General features: G+C 42.3%; 1 long non-coding RNA gene across 1 annotated transcript; it reads right to left on the bottom strand.

Annotated features, from left to right (window-relative positions):
• Positions 1-6,561: 6,561 nt before the first annotated feature.
• Positions 6,562-16,961, bottom strand: LOC134348946 (uncharacterized). The gene is made up of 3 exons (XR_010018535.1): positions 16,896-16,961; positions 16,619-16,796; positions 6,562-7,019 (listed from the first exon to the last, which is right to left on the bottom strand). It is a non-coding gene; the product is annotated as an uncharacterized LOC134348946 (long non-coding RNA).
• Between the last annotated feature and the right edge of the window lie 3,384 nt (positions 16,962-20,345).

The raw sequence follows: 20,345 nt of genomic DNA, 5'->3' as shown, positions 1-20,345 counted from the left end.
CTTGGGGTTTTTATTTACCCTACTCGCCAAGGCCTTCTCATGCCCCCTTCTTGCTCTTCTCAGCCCCTTCTTAAGCTCCTTTCTTGCTTCCCTATATTCCTCAATAGACCCATCTGACCCTTGCTTCCTAAACCTCATGTATGCTGCCTTCTTCCTCCTGACTAGATTTTCCACCTCACTTGTCACCCATAGTTCCTTCACCCTACCATTCTTTATCTTCCACACTGTTTCAAATTTATCTCTTACATCCCGCAAGAGATCTCTAAACATCGACCACATGTCCATAGTACATTTCCCTGTAAAAACATCATCCCAATTCACACCCGCAAGTTCTAGCCTTATAGCCTCATAATTTACCCTTCCCCAATTAAAAATTTTCCTGTCCTCTTTGATTCTATCCTTTTCCATGATAATTATAAAGGCCAGGGAGCGGTGGTCACTGTCCCCCAGATGCTCACCCACTGAGAGATCTGTGACCTGACCCGATTCATTACCTAGTACTAGATCTAGTATGGCATTCCCCCTGGTCGGCCTGACAACATACTGTGACAGGAATTCGTCTTGGACACACTTAACAAACTCTGCACCATCTAAACCCTTGGAACTAATCAGGTGCCAATCAATATTAGGGAAGTTAAAGTCACCCATGATAACAACCCTGTTATTTTTGCACCTTTCCAAAATCTGCCTCCCAATCTGCTCCTCTGTATCTCTGCTGCTACCAGGGGGCCTATAGAATTCCCCCAATGGAGTAACTGCTCCCTTCCTGTTCCTGACTTCCACCCATATTGACTCAAAAGAGGATCCTGCTGCATTACCCACCCTTTCTGTAGCTGTAATAGTATCCCTGACCAGTAATACTACCACTCCTCCCCTTTTTCCGCCCTCTCTATAGTGTTGTAACCTTAGACAGTGTGCTATGTCTCACTGAAATAGGCTTAACCCTGCTTCACCTGTCTGCGTCAGTTCATAGATGGACTGTAGAGTGTCCATGAGCAAAGTTAAAGGAAGAGGGGTCAGCTTCTCAGGCTGCTCAGATGCAAGGTTCTGTGGAGCTTTTGCTCACACAGTGTAGAATACCTGATGGAGAAGTGTCACTAAGATTACCTGCAAAGGAATTCATTTCAGCTGTCTCGAGAGCAGTGATGGGCTTAAAGGCTGCACTCAACAAACTATACCCTGTGGTCAACAGCCTGGAAACAGGATAGACAGAGGCCATTTTCATCTTTTCCAGTGACTTCAACCAACCTCAAGAGTTACTAAATTACTACTAGCACAACTCCTGTTCCATCAGGTGTCAAAACATCCTGCACTTTGCTATACAATCATTAAAGATGCCTACCGAACTATCCTTTTCCACCCATATTGTGATATGCCCCTATAGATACAACAACTTTTGCCTTTTCCGTGATGATAGAGATCATTTAATATCATTAATTTATCAATTCTAACCACTCTAAATAGTCAAAATTAATACTGAGACACGTGTCATGCTGCTAGCATTCTCCCAGATTCCATTTGGCTTCTGCATACTGATTAGTTTTTGAGTAACCCATTTCTGTTAATCCATTAATGCCATCGCTGTTCTCTTGCAACATTGCTGCTGCCATTGTTTCTGTTTCTTCATTTCTTCAGTTTCTTTTCATTTGCTTAATGTCCTTTTAGTTTATTTTGGTCCATTACGATTTTATAATTCCTTCACATTGTCATAGTTGACACAATGAATTGAACATAACAAGCAAGTAGCCTGTAATAAGGGACCTCTATTAGTATAATTTTTTTGTACTGTGTATAAGAGACTATGTGTATACTTGCAGAAATATAAATGCAAATTCAATTAATATGTGGATTTGTATTAGGTAACTATAGAAATTGATGGTTTCCATAGCAGCAATTTGATGGAACATAATGCAGTTGTATAATAAGCAGTTTTATTACTCTGGTAAATTTCTGTACATACCAACAATTTATAAAACAAAACCAAAATCATTGATGGTTTTAAATATTGGCAATTAAAATTGGTAGCATGTTTACAATTACACTGATTTCTGTTTATTGTTGCTCTGTTAAGTTACATATGCCGTGTCCAGCTCCAAACAAGTTGTGGGGTAAACCCTCCCCTGTAGGCCAGCTGTACTGGAAACATAAACCCGCTTACAAAGAAGAGATTTATATTTTACTCTCCTCCCCATGCCCATGTAGCTGAGTGAACTTACAGGCAGTTAAATAATTAATTTGTTCAGGCTAAGGAACATTGCAAAGCATCTTGCACATCGTTGGGAAATGGTAGCTTTGCTTTTTCAGTGCTAATCCATGCACTGACAGAATACTTTAATTGCATTTCTGAGAAATATGCTTTCCAGCTCAACCGTGTTCAGCATAGTCAAGAATTAGAAGCATTTGACAAAATTTGCAATTTGACCTAAAACAGTAAATTGCTATGTTACATTGCATCAAATGCTTATGCTAAGTGAACCTGGTAAGGCATTTTTATTCAATGAGGTCATCAAACACAGGTTTCCAATTAACAAGTGGCTGATACATTGAGACTACTCTCATTTGAACAGTTAAATGAAATACTTTTATGAAACCAATAGTGTCTGCATTTACACATTTATGTCTTTGTTCCTGCTTAAGTCTTTTGGAAATAGTATCAATTAACTAATATTGCTTGTTCTTATGCTTCTTAACAAAAAACTATCACTTAACCCTTCTCTGCATTAAATTGTCTCTGCCTGTTTACACAATTCACCAGTCTGCGCTTTTTGTCATCTGTTACTAACATTCTTGCTATAATTTATATTTCCAGACCCCTTTCAAGGTCTTGAATTGTTAGCATGCTCAGAAGTTTCATGAATATACAGAAGTCCACATCAAATATATCAACAGGATAAATGTTGAAATTGTTCTGTTAATAAATGTGGCTATCACATGCTTTGTCAATTCCCAATGAAATGTTAAAATGAAGTTTCAGCAGAAACAGAAAGAGAAGTATAAGATACAATGAAAAGAGTAAATTAAAAAAAAACAAATGCATAAGTTTCTATTCTGCCTCTCTGGAAGGTTACTACCATTGGAATGTCATAGTCATAGTCATACTTTATTGAGCCCAAGGGAAATTGGGTTTCATTACAGTTGCACCAACCAAGAATAAAGTATAAATCGGTGGAATGAGTCTCTGGCTGAATGTACTCCTGTGCCCAACCAGTACATTATGTAGTGGATGGGAGACATTGACCAAGATGGCATGCAACTTGGACAGCAACCTCTTTTCAGACACCACCGTCAGAGAGTCCACTTCCATCTCCACAACATCACTGGTCTTATGAATGAGTTTGTTGATTCTGTTGGTGTCTGTTACCCTCAGCCTGCTGTCCCAGCACACAACAGCAAACATGATAGCACTGGCCACCACAGACTCATAGAACATCCTCAGCATCGTCCGACAGCAAGAATCTTGATGCAGAAAATCTGAGCCATCAGGAAGGGGCATTACTTGAATGATCTGAAATTCCATTCACACAGATTGTGATCTTTCATATTAGCAGGAAGGGGTAAATGGTTATCCTTCACTGGGAGTTACTTATTCCCAGTTCCTGAGTAGGAACTGAAGTAGGTATAGTGACTCATTTTGCAGAAGGTCGCAGTTCCGGAAAAGAAGGCGGAACAGTTTACAGCTGACATGTGTTACCTAAGATGCATTTGGTGCTCCCTGTGCCAATAAAATAATGTCCATTATCATTGCCTTACTAGTACGAACCAAGATGTGGCGGCGGGTTCCAGGTGCAAAGTGTATTGATGTGAGGGAGCCTGGGACTTAGAGTGAAGAATGACCCGATGTATGGACGATTTAAACGTGGGGCCAGATGGGTTGAAAAGGCAGGGTGTCAAGACTGGAGGTAAGGTTCAGGCCGATTCTGCTTACTGCCCTGTGATATTTGTGCTGGTCTCCGCTGCACCGAAGCCTAGTCCGTTTCCGTCTGCTCCAGACTTTCTGTCCGCGGGCTCTGTGACCTTTTACTCCACTGTGTGACGAGCCAAGGCTGTGAGCCTGCTCAAGCTGCTCCTGGCTAAGGGTCTGTGGACTCCTTTTCATTCTGAATGCTGTTGCTTGCTTTTATTGCTTGCACAATTTGTGTTTTGTTTTCGCTCTCTCTCTCTCTCTCTCTCTCTCTCTCTCTCTCTCTCTCTCCCCCCCCCCCCCGCTACACATTGGGTGTTAGTTGGTCTTTTTTTTAAATGGCTTCTTTTGGGTTTCTTGTTTTGTGGCTGCCTGCAAGGAGACAAATCCGAAGGTTGCATAATGTATATGTAATTCTCACTTTGCCTAGCAGCTTAATATAGCGGGTGGTAACCCCCAGCCCAGCCAAACTTAAGAAATCTCGTTTGGGTGGATGCTGCACAATGTGTCCCCATTACAAATCAGTACCCTGAAATAACAAACAGTACACAATATGCGATTAAACGATCAAGCTTTGTAACTCTTACTTTGACTATATGGTTAGTAGAAAAACGAAATTTAAAAAAAGGGCCCAATCATATTAAACAGTCTGTGCGCAAAGTTGGAGCTCATTCATAGGCCGATCGTTCACCATCGACCTCCTCCAATCGTCGCTGCCCTTCGGACCCTCGCTCCGAGTCCACCCCGTCTGGTTTTCTACCAAATCTCTCCATTCACATCTTCTCTCTTCATCTCTCTCTCTTTCTCTCTCTCTCTCTCTCTCTCTCTCTCTCTCTCTCTCTGGCAAAAGCCCGCAAAATCAACTGCTTCCAGATTCACAGAACAGGGCAACAAAATCCTGATTGGCTAACATGCATAACCACAGTCCTGTTATCTCTAGCCATAACCCAAACATTGCTGCTACAGAGAAACCGTTATTTCAGCAGTGAACATTACAGAGAAGCCATTTCATTAGCCTGAGCAGTGAAACATTACAGAGAAGCCTTTACAGAGTGTTACATATACAGACTTTGATAATAAATGTACTGTGAACTTTGAATCAGAAAAAAATACATCATCAAGCAAGTTTTAAATTTATCTACAGAGATAAAAACTTTCTCCCTTTCCAAATATACAATCACTTTCTGTGGCTGCTCATTCATGCTAAAAGTACTTCCCTCTATTTTATGCAAAATAGACTTACAACAAAACAATGTATCTTGGGTAACTACACAAAGCCATTTATGTTTTACAGAATAACTTCCAAATCATTAATGATAGTCTTACTTAACAGAACTCTGATTTTTTGTGGCAATCATGTATTCATATCAGCAGGAAACCATGGCATATTCATATTGAGAAGATATTAAATATGGGGAATAAGATTCTAAGATCTTGACATCCTCTCATAATCTGCAAGGCAAATGAAAATATCTGCCCTTTAGTTCCTAATGAAACACAATGGAATAAATAATGAAGAAAGTCACACTTCAGCTCTTGTTATTACAGAAAGGGACAAAAGAAAATGAGTGGGAAGCAGTGAGTCATCATTACATCACAAAGAATATAGTTGGAGTAAATCAATTTTTGCATTATGCCTTTGTATAATTTTCAGAAGCTGCCTATAATTTTGAAAGGGTAAAACTTCACACTCCAGCACAGAACTTTGATCAATACTAAGGCAAAAATGAAAGGCTGTGAACTCAGTTCTGGCCTTTTCCAATTTTTTTTTCTCTCTCTGTTCTTAATCTACAAATCACTTACTATCTTTCGGACTTTTTCCATCCAGCAGAAACCGAAAGTTACACTATAGATCCTAATGCTGTACACTTAACAAGTAGAACCAATGTCCCTCTTCATCACTTTAGTGCACCCTTAAGTTGTTTAGCATCAGTAGGTGTAATGACCCAGTGAAAACAACAGAACAGTGTGCTTTGCCCACCAAGTCATGCATTGCAATTTTAGTGCCAGACTGTATGCATTTTTATTTATTCGCTTTAACTTAAAACCCATCGTATTACTTGTTGCTCTTTTCATCTAAAACAACCAAAACCGAAGTATGCAACCATACTTTCTCCGGTATGTTTCATTAAACAATAGGTTCTTGGATCCAACTTGATGTTTCAGAAAGGCGCAAACACCAATCATCTATTTAAAACTACAAAACTACAGTATTTATTAGGACAGAACAGAGCAAACATTAAGATACTTGTCCAAGCATGCACGGACCTCTCTCACTGGAGCACACCTCCCACCTGATCGGTGGCGCTGTTCGTGACCAGCCTGTTGGTAAGGCCTCGAAGAACTATCCCAAAATCTCTTGAACACTCCATTTCCTACCCTGTCTACTGATAGGAAATACTGCAGTAAGTGGACCAAAACATCTCAAATCACTGAATCAGGATGAATTATCAGTTCTCACCACCATTCACAAGTCCACCCCCATGCTCAACTAACTTTCATGTTCCCATGGTTATTCCCAATTCAGTAATTGAAGTTCTATTATGTCCAAGAGGTGGTGAAAGATTAGATTAGTTTAGATTATGAGGACATGCAGTCCTCTTTTATTGTCATTTAGTAGTGCATGCATTAAGAAATGATACAATGTTCCTCCAGTATGATATCACAGAAACACAAGACAGACCAAGACTGAAAAACTGACAAAAACCACATAATTATAACATGTAGTTACAACAGTGCAAAGCAATACCGTAATTTGATAAAGAACAGACCATGGGCACGGTAATAAAAAAGTCTCAAAGTCTCTCGAAAGTCCCATCATCTCACGCAGATGGTAGAAGGGAGAAAAACTCTACCTGCCATGAACTTCCAGCGTCGCAAACTTGCCGATGCAGCACCCTGGAAGCGCCCAACCACAGCAAACTCAGAGTCTGTCAGAAAACTTCGAGCCTCCGACCAGCCCTCCGACACCGAGCGCCAAGCACCATCTCTGCCGAGCGCTTCGACCCCGGCCCTGGCAACAGGCAATAGGCAAAGCCGAGGATTTGGGGCCTTCCCCTCTGGAGATTCTCGATCGCACAGTAGCAGCGGCAGCAAAGCGGGCATTTCAGAAGTTTCTCTAGAATATTCAACAAGGACAAAGATTAAGCCTTTACAATACATCCCACCCCTCGAACGTCGCACCTCCCTTACATCCAGCCCGTAGGTTTTAATATAACCATCACAGATTCTCAGCATATTATAAGCAAATCACAAAACTACTAAGCATTAAAACAAACTGGCTTCTATGACAGCCATCAGGCCTCCTAGTGCTCCGAAGGGCCAACAACTTCCCCCTCGGGTATAATGGTTATGGAACTGATTACCCACCTTACGTATCTAATCTACCGACCATAGGATATAGTCAGCCAAACCTGTTATATTCTCTTACTCATGCACATACAGCATTCTTGGCCCATTATGGCATGGATACCTCATTCCTTTGCGAGGATACAATCCAATGCCATTCTATTCTACCTAACGCCATCAGGATGACCTCTCTTTATACTACATGGGGAAAGGCTATTATCCAGAACTACTCTGCTTTTGTCACACCCCTTTTTTGATACTTTGACTTGTGGATTAGGTGTTCAGCCAGATCGTCATAGCCCAGGCAGCAGCAGGCAGACCAGCCTGTTGGGAGCCAAGGGTAGGCCTGGGAGCTGAACACCCAACAAGTACCATTCAAAGTTGGAAGCAAACCTGCCTCAGAACATACATGCATATTCCCACCGTAAATGTGCCACACTGCTCTGTACAATTAAGCTGCATCGACGTACATGAGCTATTCCCCGTCGGAACCTGCCCACCATGACGGCAGTGGCAATTAGTCCCAGATCACGGAATTACATTCAATTTTGGTAGTTTGATCTTTCTCTGATCATATGCGGGTATGCACTATCCCTTAAACGGACCCCATTTTACAGTCTCATTATCAAGCTTAGCCTACAAGTTCATGACAAATTCATCTGATCTTTAGTATTCGGTGTCATTCAGAGGGACAGGGAGCAGTGTTTCCATGCCTGAGTGCACTGTGATCCAGGTGCACGCCCATGCCCATATGTTCAAGCAATAAGAATATTTGAACAACATTCTGAGAAAGCTATTAGTTGAGATCGCCGTCGCTGTTGTGGCGAGGCTCAGCAGAAATGTCATGGCTATTTCTGCAATATAGGGAAGCACACTCTCACTCCCTTCTAGTTAATCATTGAGGGTTCAGCCACAACATACTCTGTTCTCCAAAAAGCAACATCCACTGTGTATTTCCTGCTCCTACTGCACCACAATCTCTCCCTCTCCGGCGGCCCCTTTGGTTGTTGTATCCATACTTTCCCCAAACCCTCTTCTAATTCCCCCTCCTCTACTTCTAGGAGGGTCAGGCACTGCCAAGTGACAGCACATCAGGGACCTACCCTGATCTGCAGTTCTAGAGTTCAAGTTGTCCACTGCCCAAATCTGTTGCCCCATAACTCTCCGAATTCATCCCAAGGGACCCACCGGCTTCACCTGCAGGCATGTCAGACAATTCATTGCAGGTGTTTTAGCTTCATTATTCCATGCCACACCTTGGGCATCTACCTATTTCATTGCTCCTTCTGCTCCTCGATACCCACTCCTCTGATGTGTCCACATTGCCAAACAACCTCGATCTTCCTCCTCTGGGGTTGCTGTGGCTGTCATTATCTGAGCAGCTCTGTCAACGTTGTGTGCCACCTTGTGTTCCAAGAAATGTGGGCATTGATATGGGAGACAATGTTCTGCCACTGGTGGGCACCATCATATATGTTTTCCAATAGCACACCCCTACCGCCCCAAAAGGGGAGAGCTCATGTTTCTCCCAATTCACCCATGCCATTGGGGCATCCATGTGGCCATTCACCACAGTCAAGAAGGAGTCACCATGACTAGATCCTTCCTCCACTTCAGCTGTTACCACTTTCCCCCTTGCACTGAGGAAATCAGTGGCCTTCTACCACTCTTTCTCACCCTGCCAACAGCTGGAACTGTCAGAGAATCACACATGGTGTTTAGAAAAATAGGAACATAGAAAATAGGTGCAGGAGTAGGCCATTTGGCCCTTTGAGCCTGCACTGCCATTCAGTATGATCATGGCTGATCATCCAACTCAGAACCCTGTACCAGCCTTCCTTCCATACCTCCTGGTCCCTTTAGCCACAAGGGCCATATCTAACTCCCTCTTAAATATAGCCAATGAACTGGCATCAACTGTTTCCTGTGGCAGAGAATTCCACAGATTCACCACTCTCTGTGTGAAGAAGGTTTTCCTAATCTCGGTCCTAAAAGGCTTCCCCTTCATCCTCAAACTGTGACCCCTCGTTCTGGACTTCCCCAACATCGGGAACAATCTTCCTGCATCTAGCCTGTCCAATCCCTTTTAGATTTTATACCTTTCAATCAGATCCCCCCTCAATCTTCCAAATTCCAGAGAGTATAATCCTAGCCGATCCAGTCTTTCATCATACGAAAGTCCTGCCAACCCAGGAATCAATCTGGTGAACCTTCTTTGTACTCCCTGTATGGCAAGGATGTCTTTCCTCAGATTAGGGGACCAAAACTGCACACGATTCTCCAGGTGTGGTCTCACCAAGGCCTTGTACAACTGCAGTAGTATCTCCCTGCTCCTGTACTCGAATCCTCTTGCTATGAATGCCAGCATACCATTCACGTTTTTCACCGCCTGCTGTACCTGCATGCCCACTTACAATGACTGGTGTATAATGACACACAGGTCTCATTGCACCTCCCCTTTTCCTAATCGGCCACCATTCAGATAATAATCTGTTTTCCTGTTTTTGCCACCAAAGTGGATAACCTCACATTTATCCACATTAAATTGCATCTACCATGAATTTGCCCACTCACCTGACCTATCCAAGTCACCCTGCATCCTCTTAGCTTCCTCCTCACAGCTAACACTGCCACCCAGCTTCGTGTCATCCACAAACTTGGAGATGCTGCATTTAATTCCCTCATCTAAGTCATTAATATATATTGTAAACAACTGGGGTCCCAGCACTGGGCCTTGCGGTACCCCACTAGTCACTGCCTGCCATTCTGAAAAGGTCCTGTTTATTCCCACTCTTTGCTTCCTGTCTGCCAACCAATTCTCTATCCACATCAATACCTTACCCCCAATACAGTGTGCTTTAAGCTTGCATGCTAATCTCCTGTGTGGGACCTGGTCAAAAGCCTTTTGAAAATCCAAATATACCACATCCACTGGTTCTCCCCTATCCACTCCACCAGTTACATCCTCAAAAAATTCTATGAGATTCATCAGACATGATTTTCCTTTCACAAATCCATGCTGACTTTGTCCAATGATTTCACCGCTTTCCAAATGTGCTGTTATCACATCTTTGATAACTGACTCTAGCATTTTCCCCACCACCGATGTTAGGCTAACCGGTTTATAATTCCCCGGTTTCTCTCTCCCTCCTTTTTTAAAAAGCGGGGTTACATTAGCCACCCTCCAATCCTCAAGAACTAGTCCAGAATCTAAAGAATTTTGAAAAATTATCACTACTGCATCCACTATTTCTTGGGCTACTTCCTTAAGCACTCTGGGATGCAGACCATCTGACCCTGGGGATTTATCTGCCTCTAATCCCTTCAATTTACCTAACACCACTTCCCTACTAACATGTATTTCTCTCAGTTCCTCCATCTCACTAGACACTCGGTCCCCTACTATTTCCGGAAGATTATTTATGTCCTCCTTAATGAAGAGAGAACCAAAGTAGTTATTCAATTGGTCTGCCACGCCCTTGTTCCCCATAATCAATTCACCTGTTTCTGTCTGTAGGGGATCTACATTTGTCTTAACCAATCTTTTTCTTTTCACATATCTATAAAAGCTTTTACAGTCAATTTTTATGTTCCCTGCCAGTTTTCTCTCATAATCTTTTTTCCCTTTCCTAATTAAGCCCTTTGTCCTCCTCTGCTGGACTCTGAATTTCTCCCAGTCCTCAGGTGCGCTGCTTTTTCTGGCTAATTTGTATGCTTCTTCTTTGAAATTGATACTATCCCCAATTTCCCTTGTCAGCCACGGGTGCACTACCTTCCCTGGTTTATTCTTTGGCCAAACTGGGATGAACAATTGTTGTAGTTCATCCATGCGATCTTTAAATGTTTGCCATTGCATATCCACCGTCAACCCTTTAAGTATCATTTGCCAAAATATCTTAGCTAATTCACGTCTCATACCTTCAAAGTTACCCTTCTTTAAGTTCAGAACCTTTGTTTCTGAATTAACTATGTCACTCTCCATCTTAATGAAGAATTGCACCATATTATGGTCACTCTTACCCAAGGGGCCTCTCACAACAAGATTGCTAATTAACCCTTCCTCCTTGCTCAATATCCAGTCTAGAATAGCCTGCTCTCTAGTTGGTTCCTTGACATGTTGGTTCAAAAAACCATCCCGCATACATTCCAAGAAATCCTCTTCCTCAGCACCCTTACCAATTTGGTTCACCCAATCTATATGTAGATTGTAGTCACCCATTATAACTGCTGTTCCTTTATTGCACGCATTTCTAATTTCCTGTTTAATGCCATCCCCAACCTCACTACAACTGTTAAGTGGCCTGTACACAACTCGTTTTCTGCCCCTTAGTGTTATGCAGCTCTACCATATCGATTCCACATCCTTCCGGCTCATGTCCTTCCTTTCTATTGCGTTAATCTCCTCTCTAACCAGCAATGCTACCCCACCTCCTTTTCTTTCATGTCTATCCCTCCTGAATATTGAATATCTCTGAATGTTGAGCTCCCGTCCTTGATCACCCTGGAGCCATGTCTCTGTGATCCCAACTGTATCATATTCATTAATAACAATCTGCGCTTTTAATTCATCCACCTTGTTACGAATGCTCCTTGCATTGACAGACAAAGCCTTCAGGCTTGCTTTTACAACACTCCTAGCCCTTATACAATTATGTTGAAATGTGGCCCTTTTTGATTTTTGCCCTGGATTTGCCGGCCTGCCACTTTTACTTTTCACCTTACTACTTTTTGCTTCTACCCTCATTTTACACACCTCTGTCTCTCTGCACTTGTTCCCATCCCCCTGTTGTGAACTAACTTCCTCTCTCCTAGTCTCCTTAATTTGATCCCCACTCCCCAACCATTCTAGTTTAAAGTCACCTCAGTAGCCCTCGCAAATCTCCCCGCCAGGATATTGGTCTCCCTCGGATTCAAGTGTAACCATTTCTCCTCCAAGGTTGGGTCATCATACAGTTTGCTCCATCATGTAGGTGAAGGGTCAAAGGGGGCAACCTCATCAGAGATGCTTTGATCATTGGCAGGTAGGGCCATAATCTGCTCATGGAGGCAGCTCAACCCGTCAGGGCCTTTCTCCACTCAATTTGCTCTATACCATTTTCATTTGACTGCAGAAGAGCGCTGAGCTTGGCCTTCTTTGTGGGTCACATTACCATTGCATAACAGATAGGTGGGGTCTCTAGCCAACGGTCTTGGTGCCACACTGGTGCTCGGTAACTAAGAGAGCCTAGTAACCGGAAAAGTGCGACCTCTCAAAAGAGTTGTATCTGGTTGCATCCTCAGGAAGGGTCATAGTCCAAAATCCCAAAGGGACCCGATGTAGGTCGAGACCCTACTAGAAAGAGTTTTTTTCTCCCCCAAGGTAGCTGATATGATGGTCTTTCCATAAAGCTTACAAGGCAGCAGTGGGTAGCACCCATTCCTTCAGCATGCCTGCCCTGAGCAGGGCTAAAAGCATCTTCTTACGGGTCAGGAGGGATCACACTCTGTTCCTAACTTTTTATCTTCCTCACCTGGCTGCAAGCTCCGTCTACATATTCTAACCTCTCCAAGAGACCAATGGCCAATCCTACCATCCTCCATATCACCAGCCCTAAAACGGGCATTATTATTACCTTCAGATGAGAGGCTGCCTTTTTTTAACATGTACCCTACCATGGTTGCAATGAACTTTTGATCCTCCGGTGGGTTATCCTCACCCTCATAAATCCCAGTAATCAGGGCCCTCTGACAGAGAGCCTTAGTCCCCTCCCCTGCTGTGTTCTACTCTATTCAAGATCCCAGTCTAACAGAGAGGGATGCTTCACCTTACCCATGGACATTATATTGTCGCACAAAGACACTTCCTCCCCAACAATACCCTGTAGGGCAATATTTGCCCCATGGTCTGATGGTGTTCCTCCAAGGTCACCCATTTCCTGATTGGATAAAATCACTTCGGCTCCTCCTGTGTTCCATGTCTTTAAAGCCATGCTGCTAATTGTTCCTCTGATTTCTCACTGTACTAATCTCCCAGATCCACCAACTCCTTGGAGGAGTAGTCCCTTGTCACCAAAAAGGTGGTCACCACTTCCAGTCTTCCTCCAGGTGGATGACACATTGTCATGAGGTGCTGCGTTGTCCCGAGGTGGAGGTGCATGTTTCCTGATGAACTCTCAGTGGTGCTCTGATGTGACAGTTTTGTCGAACTCGTGTCTCATGATCTTGAACACAATGGTGTCTGTTCTACTTACCTAGGAATTCTTCTCCATAATCCTGTCTGCAGTTTACATACCAACATCGGCTGACTGTAATCAGACATTTGAGATACTGCATGATGCCATCACAATATAAGAAACAATCCATCCCAACGTATTTCAAATCATAGTCGGGGACTTCAGTCAGGTTGTTTAAAGAAAACCATTCCCAATTACCAATAGTATCTCACCTGTAGCACCAGAGGTCCCAACATACTAGACCACTGTTATACTAAGGTAAAAAATGCCTACCATACCATGCCCAGACTGCATTTCAGTCAGTCAGACACTTTCTGTCCTTCTCCTTCCAGCATACAGGTAGAGAGCAGACATTAGGACAAAAAAGAAGTGGTCACAGGAGGCAAAGGAGCAGCTCCTGTACTTCAAGTCAGTGGACTGGGCCATTTTCAAGGACTCATCTGTGGATCTGAATGAATACACCATAGTTTTTATGGACTTTATTAAAGCAACTGTAGATGAGTGTGTCCCCACAGAATCATTCAGAGTCTTCCCCAACCACAGGAGGATCAGAAGTAGAGGGTCAGCTATTTTAAATTCCTAGATGTTATCAATTGGGAGGACCTGTGCAGGGCCCAGCACGTAAGTGAAATTACAAAGAAAGCACAGCAGCACTTCTCCTTCCTTAGAAGTTTGTGAAGATTCAGCATAACATCTAAAACTGTGACAAACTTCTATAGGTGTGTAGTGGAGAGCATGTTAAGTGACAGCACCAGAGCCTGGTATGGAAGCACCAAAGCCATTGATTGGAAAATCCTACAAAAGCAGTGAATATGACCCGTCCATCACTGGTAAACCCTCCCTACCACTGAGCACATCTGCACAAATTGATGTCACAGGAAAGCAGCATCCATCATCAGGGGCTCCCACCACCCAGATCATGCTCTCTTCTCACTGCTGCCATCAGGAAGAAGATAGAGGAGCTTCAGGACTCACACCACCAGGTTCGGGAATAGTTCAAGAGCCTCAACTATCTGGCTCTTGAACCAAAGGGAATAACTTCACTCAATTTCACTAGCTCCATCTTAGAAATGTGCCCACAATCTATGGGCTCACTTACTAGAACTCTGTATCTCATATTTTCAATATCTATTGTTTATTTATTATTATTATTTCTTTCTTTTTGTCTTTGCACTGTTTGTTGTCTTTTACATACTAGTTGAATGTTCAAGTTGGTGTGGTCATTCATTGATCCTATTATAGTGATTATTCTATTATGGATTTATTGAGTATGCCCACAAGTAAATGAATCTCTGGGTTGTATATGGTGACGTATAGGTACTTTGATAATATATTTACTTTGACCTTTGGTCATGCTTTCAAGGCCTGGAGCCCTATGGAGAAGGGTGACATTCCACCCTCTCCTCACAATCTTCACTATCAAAGTTAATCTCCCCATCCCAGTTATTTGGGTCACTACCCCGATCTTCACAAGATCTGGTTACCAACTAGCCCTTTGTGCCAATTACTGCTGCCGAACTTTGGCCAGGTATCAGGCGATATCAACATTCTTGTTCTCCATCCCCTCAACCCAGGTCTGCGCCTACCGGGCAGCTTCCACCGTGGTCGTGCAGAGCGGATTTAAAACCTCCACCTTGTGTTTACGATTCCCTGCTTTCTCCTCTTTTCAAGAGATTGTCTCATATTTCTGTTTTATAATGGCTGCAAGCAGCCAAACAGCCCCTCTCTGGCTCCCGCTATTGTTCCGGAATCCTAACCCTTTTAGTACAGACATGCAATAGCGTCCCATCTTAAATCTTCAGGGTTCCATCTTGTCTGTCCAATCTACCAGTGCACCATAGTTGGCCAGAAAATTGGCCAGGCTTGCAAATGTCACAGAGTCATCAGTCCACCCAAGTTCTCGGTACTCTTTCCACAGGGGGAGGGGGGTGGTCTTCCTTCTTACTCTTACTGCTAAACATCTTTACGAACACTTTTCTATTGTACCTGCAGATTATTTGCTAACTAAACCAACAAGTTTTGTTAAAACAATAGGCTCTCGGATTTGGCTCATTGTGACAGAAGGACACAGATACCAATTATCTATTTAGCACTCAAACAAACAGATAGGTGATGTTTCAGGCCAAGGCCCTTCTTCAGAACTGAGAAGGAAGTGGGAAGGTGTCAGAATAAAAAGATGTGGGGAAGGGGGAGGATGCCAGCTGGAAGGTGATGGGAGAAGCCAGGTGTGCGGGAAAGAGCAAGGGCTGCATAAGAAGGAATCTGATGGTAGAGGAGAGTGGACCATAGGAGAAAAGGAAGGAGGAGGGGATCCAAGGTTAAGGAACAGGCAGGTGAAAAGAAGTAAGAGGCCAGAGTGGGGAATAGAAGAAGAGGGAAGGAGAAATCGCTATTCATGCCATCAGGTTGGAGGACATCCAGACTGATAATAATCTGTTGTTCCAAAACCCTAAAAGTGGCTTCATCTTGGCATAAAGCAGGCCATGGACCAACATGCCACAATGGTAATGGGAAACTGGAGTTAAAATGTTGGGCAACCAGGAAATTCCGCTGCTGGTGTTTGGACCGGAGATTACCAACACTAGTGACATGCAAGACCCCAAGACAATACTTATCTACCTTATACAGTTCCTCCAAGCATTGGAGCGAAGGACAGGACTTCCACCCAAAGGGCCCTGCTCTGCTACCTTTCCCATTGCAACTCTCAGAGAAAGGGATTCTGAGCAAGGACATGGAGAATTGTGGTCATGGGATAAGAAGATGTTTTACCTGTACTCAAGGTGTGAAGGATATCAGGAGCGCGGGCCATAGAGGCATGATCAACATTCTGTGGAGGAATGTTGAGCAGGAGTCAGAATGAAACAGGAACAGGAGAGGGGCTGAAGTGGACAAATAAGCAGAGGCTGCAGGCTATTAATAGAACGGTGGGTGGCTGGGAAAGAGCAAACTACACATAGTCAAAGGAGGAGATAGCTGGAGGACTGTGGGTACATAGAACAATAAACACTTCCAACAAGCCCTTTTGCTCATTGTGCTGAACTAATTCATCTAGTAATTAGGGGTGGCACAGTAATGTAGTGGTTAGTATATTGCCATATAACACCAGTAATCATCAGTCAGGGTTCAGTTCTTGCTGTAGCCTCTAAATAATGTGTACCTTCTCCATATGATCACATGGGTTTTCTTCCGGGTGCTCTGGTTTCCTCCCACAGTCCAAAGACATACTGTGTAGGTTAATTAGTACAATTTGTCTTCTTTGCATATTGGTTGTTTGTCAATCTTTGCGTATAGATTTTCATTGATTTTATTGAATTTCTTGGTTCTACTGTGAATGCCTGCAAGAAAATGAATCTCAGAATAGTATATGGTGACATGTAAATACTTTGATAATAAATTAACTTTGAACATTATATTTGGAGTCGTGAGGAACTTACTGAAGACTGGGTCATCAAATTGTGTGGATGTGATTCTGTTGTTCAAATCGCTAAGGGCCACTCAAGTTCAGGCATGTTCCACAGACTGGCAGTGATGAAGACTGCACACAACAACATGATATAATAGAAAAAGTACAAGAAGGAAGGCAGGAATTGTGAATACATACTTTTTATGTGAATTTCATAAGATAACCCCACTCAATTAGTTTGGTTTGTATCTGAATGTACCAAAGGATGGATGAATGCCCAGGGCTGAATGGCATCCAACTATGAGAAGCACAGAAACAAGCTCTCCACAGCACAGAAAAAGGCTCTCCAATACATCATGTCTGCATTGCAAGTGTAGATCTGGTGAATTATTTGATGGTGTTTGATAGACTGTTGAGTTCAAACATAATCAATGACAGGAATAAAAGAAAATACATTTACCTTTGGTACCATTAATATCTCAGCTTCTCCACAACTGGCCAGGTGAGCTTCAGACATTCAATTATGGCAGGAACAGGCCTCAGCTGTCTGGCTGAGACTTCAGTGCTCAAGGTATCACAAATTCACCAGGAGAAGTCCTACAGCTGAAAGCAATTGTGCTTTTGCCTGCCAATTAATACTGCAACCCACGATCAGCAGCTGCCGTGAATATGCTTTGCATTCACAACTGGGGCCTAAGTATGCTATGTTCACAAAAAATAATTGAGGTTTCATTTCTGCAGTATATAAATAACATTGATCTACACGAGAGAAATTCTAGTATCTCAATAAAATGTTTTTCGTCAAGGATTTGCCTCTGTTTTAAATGTTCCAGCAGCTCAAGTTCCTATACTTATTACTGTTATCTGGAGACTCAAGATGCAATGTTGCTGCTTTCAATTGCCTTCCAAGAACATAACGTGACTTGCTTCATTTCTAATTAAAATATTGCCTACACATAGAGTATTCTATTTGTTTTTCAATGTCACTGCTGAAATATTTCTGGGAATAAAATCCCAAAGAAAACCATTTTTTTTGAAGTAACCGGAAGTTATATTATTATTTTCCAGTAGGAAATGTAAGCATAAAGTGAAGACTAAATAATAGTTTTTTGTTCCCTGAAGCAATATTAATAAAGTCATGAACATTCCAAATTAGTTGAAATTCTGTGACTTAATCTGCAACCACAAGAGCAAACAACAGATACAACTGACTACTGGGAATAAGAAGTAGTGCCTACCCAATCGATGACAATTTATCCATGTTATTACTTTTATTTTAAAACCTAATAGCTGAAATTTTATAACAAGACCCCTCTGAAACAAGTTTATTAAATAATTTTTTTACTGGCTTTACTTCTCCAATCAGCTATTTACTCCATCAAAGCCATTACTTCTGTCAAACAAAAAATCTCAGAACATTTTTTTTGCTGTATACATGGAACACAGGACATAAAACAGCACAGCACAGTATTAGACCTTTGGCCCATGATGTTGTACCGACTGATATAAACTTATTCTACGATCAGTCTAATCTTTCCGTCCTACACAGCAAATAGCTCTCTATTTTTCTTACATGCTTGTTCCTTCCTATATAAGAGTCTTCAAAATTTCTATATTGTATCAGCTTCTACCACAACTCCCAACAGTGTGTTCCAGGCACCTCCTAGTCTGTGTAAAAATATCTACCTCTATCATCTCCTCTAAATTTTCCTACACTAATGGTAAATGGATGTCCTCTGTTATTGACTATTGCTGCCCTGGGGAAAAGGTGCTGGTTGTGCATATCTATGTCTCTTATAATCTTACATATCTCTATCAAATTGCCACTCATCTTTCTTCACTCTGAAGAGAAAAGCCTTAGCTCACCTCATTTTCCCTCATAAGACATGCTCTTTAATCCAGACATTATCCTGGTAAATCTCCTCTGCATCCATTCCAAAGCTTCCACATCCCTTTTATAATGAGGCGACCAAAACCGAACACAATATTCTAAGTGTGATCTAACCTGACCTTTATAGAGCTGGAAAAGTACCCTGTGGCTCTTTACCTTAATCCCCCATTTGATAAAGTTCAGCACTCTGTACTCCTATGAACTTGTGTGGAAGCTTTCAGGGATCTATGGATTTTGATATCAAGATCCCTTTGTTCCTCCACACGCCTAAGAATTCTGCCATTAATGTTGTTCAATCTTCCAAAGTGTGACATTTCACATTTTTCCATGGTTAACTTGCACTAATGTGAGAATTTCCCACTATATTTTATTTTTAATCATTTAGTTTTATGATTTTAACTCTCAAGCACAGTGGTTTGGGTTCAGATTTGATATTGAAAGTTAATCTCAAAACCTGAACTCAACTCACTCCTCTCACTGTGGCAGGAGTGATACCTCCCCCTCCCTCGTTAGTGAGGGAGAGAGCCCATGGGATGTGGAACTGTTAGGATGAACAGTAGTTTTAGATGGACTCTAGATCGTGGTCTCTAGGGGCTTTGTTTTTGCTTGCATACCGGGAGGTGATGGGGCTGATGCGTTTGTTGAGACAGGTGGGGGGGGGGGGTGGTGAGGGGGAAGGTAGATTCTTTGCTGCTGTTTGTGCATGGGGGTGGGTTGGTATTCTAACTTTTTCCTGTCATTCATTCTTTGGGGTTTTGTGGATGTCTGCAGAGAGTAAGAATTTCAGGTTGCATGTTGTATACATTTTCTGATATTAAATGGAATTAGTGAACCAAAACAAACTAAGCCAGCTAGAGTTGGCTGCAGCAATGGCATAGATAGCAAAGAGTTGTGTAAAGGGAAGTTAGAAATGTACATATTTTAATCAAAAAAAACCCAGAAAATTCAGCATATACTCATCTGAACAGGCAGCATCCGTGGAGAGGGAAACATAATTAACATTCCAAGTCAGTAGTTCTTCATTAAAAATGGAAAAGTGAGAAAGCAAGCATGCATTTTCAGTTGCAGAGGGGCTTCTGTTTACATGTTTAATTTGGCTGGCCAGGATATCCAAGCTTCAGGCGGCACAACAGTTTAGACAAACCATACACAGTGTTGAGACCATAAGGAAAAGGAACAGGGTCATCCATAGTGCCCATTCTGAAAATTCAATCTGATAGAAGAAACACCTCCTCATTGCAGATTTAAGAGCTCAGCTCCTGACCCTGAGACTATATCCTATAATTCTAGATTCCTTCAAATGTTAAAGATTGCTTTGATCATTTACCCTATCAAAACCTTTAGAATCCTGTATGTTTCAATAAGAACATCTCTCATCTTTCTATTTTGCTAGGAGTGTAGCCCTCTTCTTTCAATCTTTCCCCGGAGGCCAGTCTCCATTTGTAGGTGATAATAAACTGAATAAAAAGTGAGATAGCTGCAGATGATGATTATCTGAAATAAAAAAAAAGTATCATCCAGGAAATATTCAGAATATCAATCAGCATCTGTAGAAAGAAAAGTAGAGTTAAATTTTCCAGTTATGATGTC

This window comes from Mobula hypostoma, chromosome 7 (genome assembly GCF_963921235.1).
Source record: "Mobula hypostoma chromosome 7, sMobHyp1.1, whole genome shotgun sequence".
NCBI lineage: Eukaryota > Metazoa > Chordata > Chondrichthyes > Myliobatiformes > Myliobatidae > Mobula > Mobula hypostoma.
The sequence above is the reverse complement of the archived record's forward strand: the minus strand, read 5'-3'. Positions and strand labels throughout refer to the sequence as shown.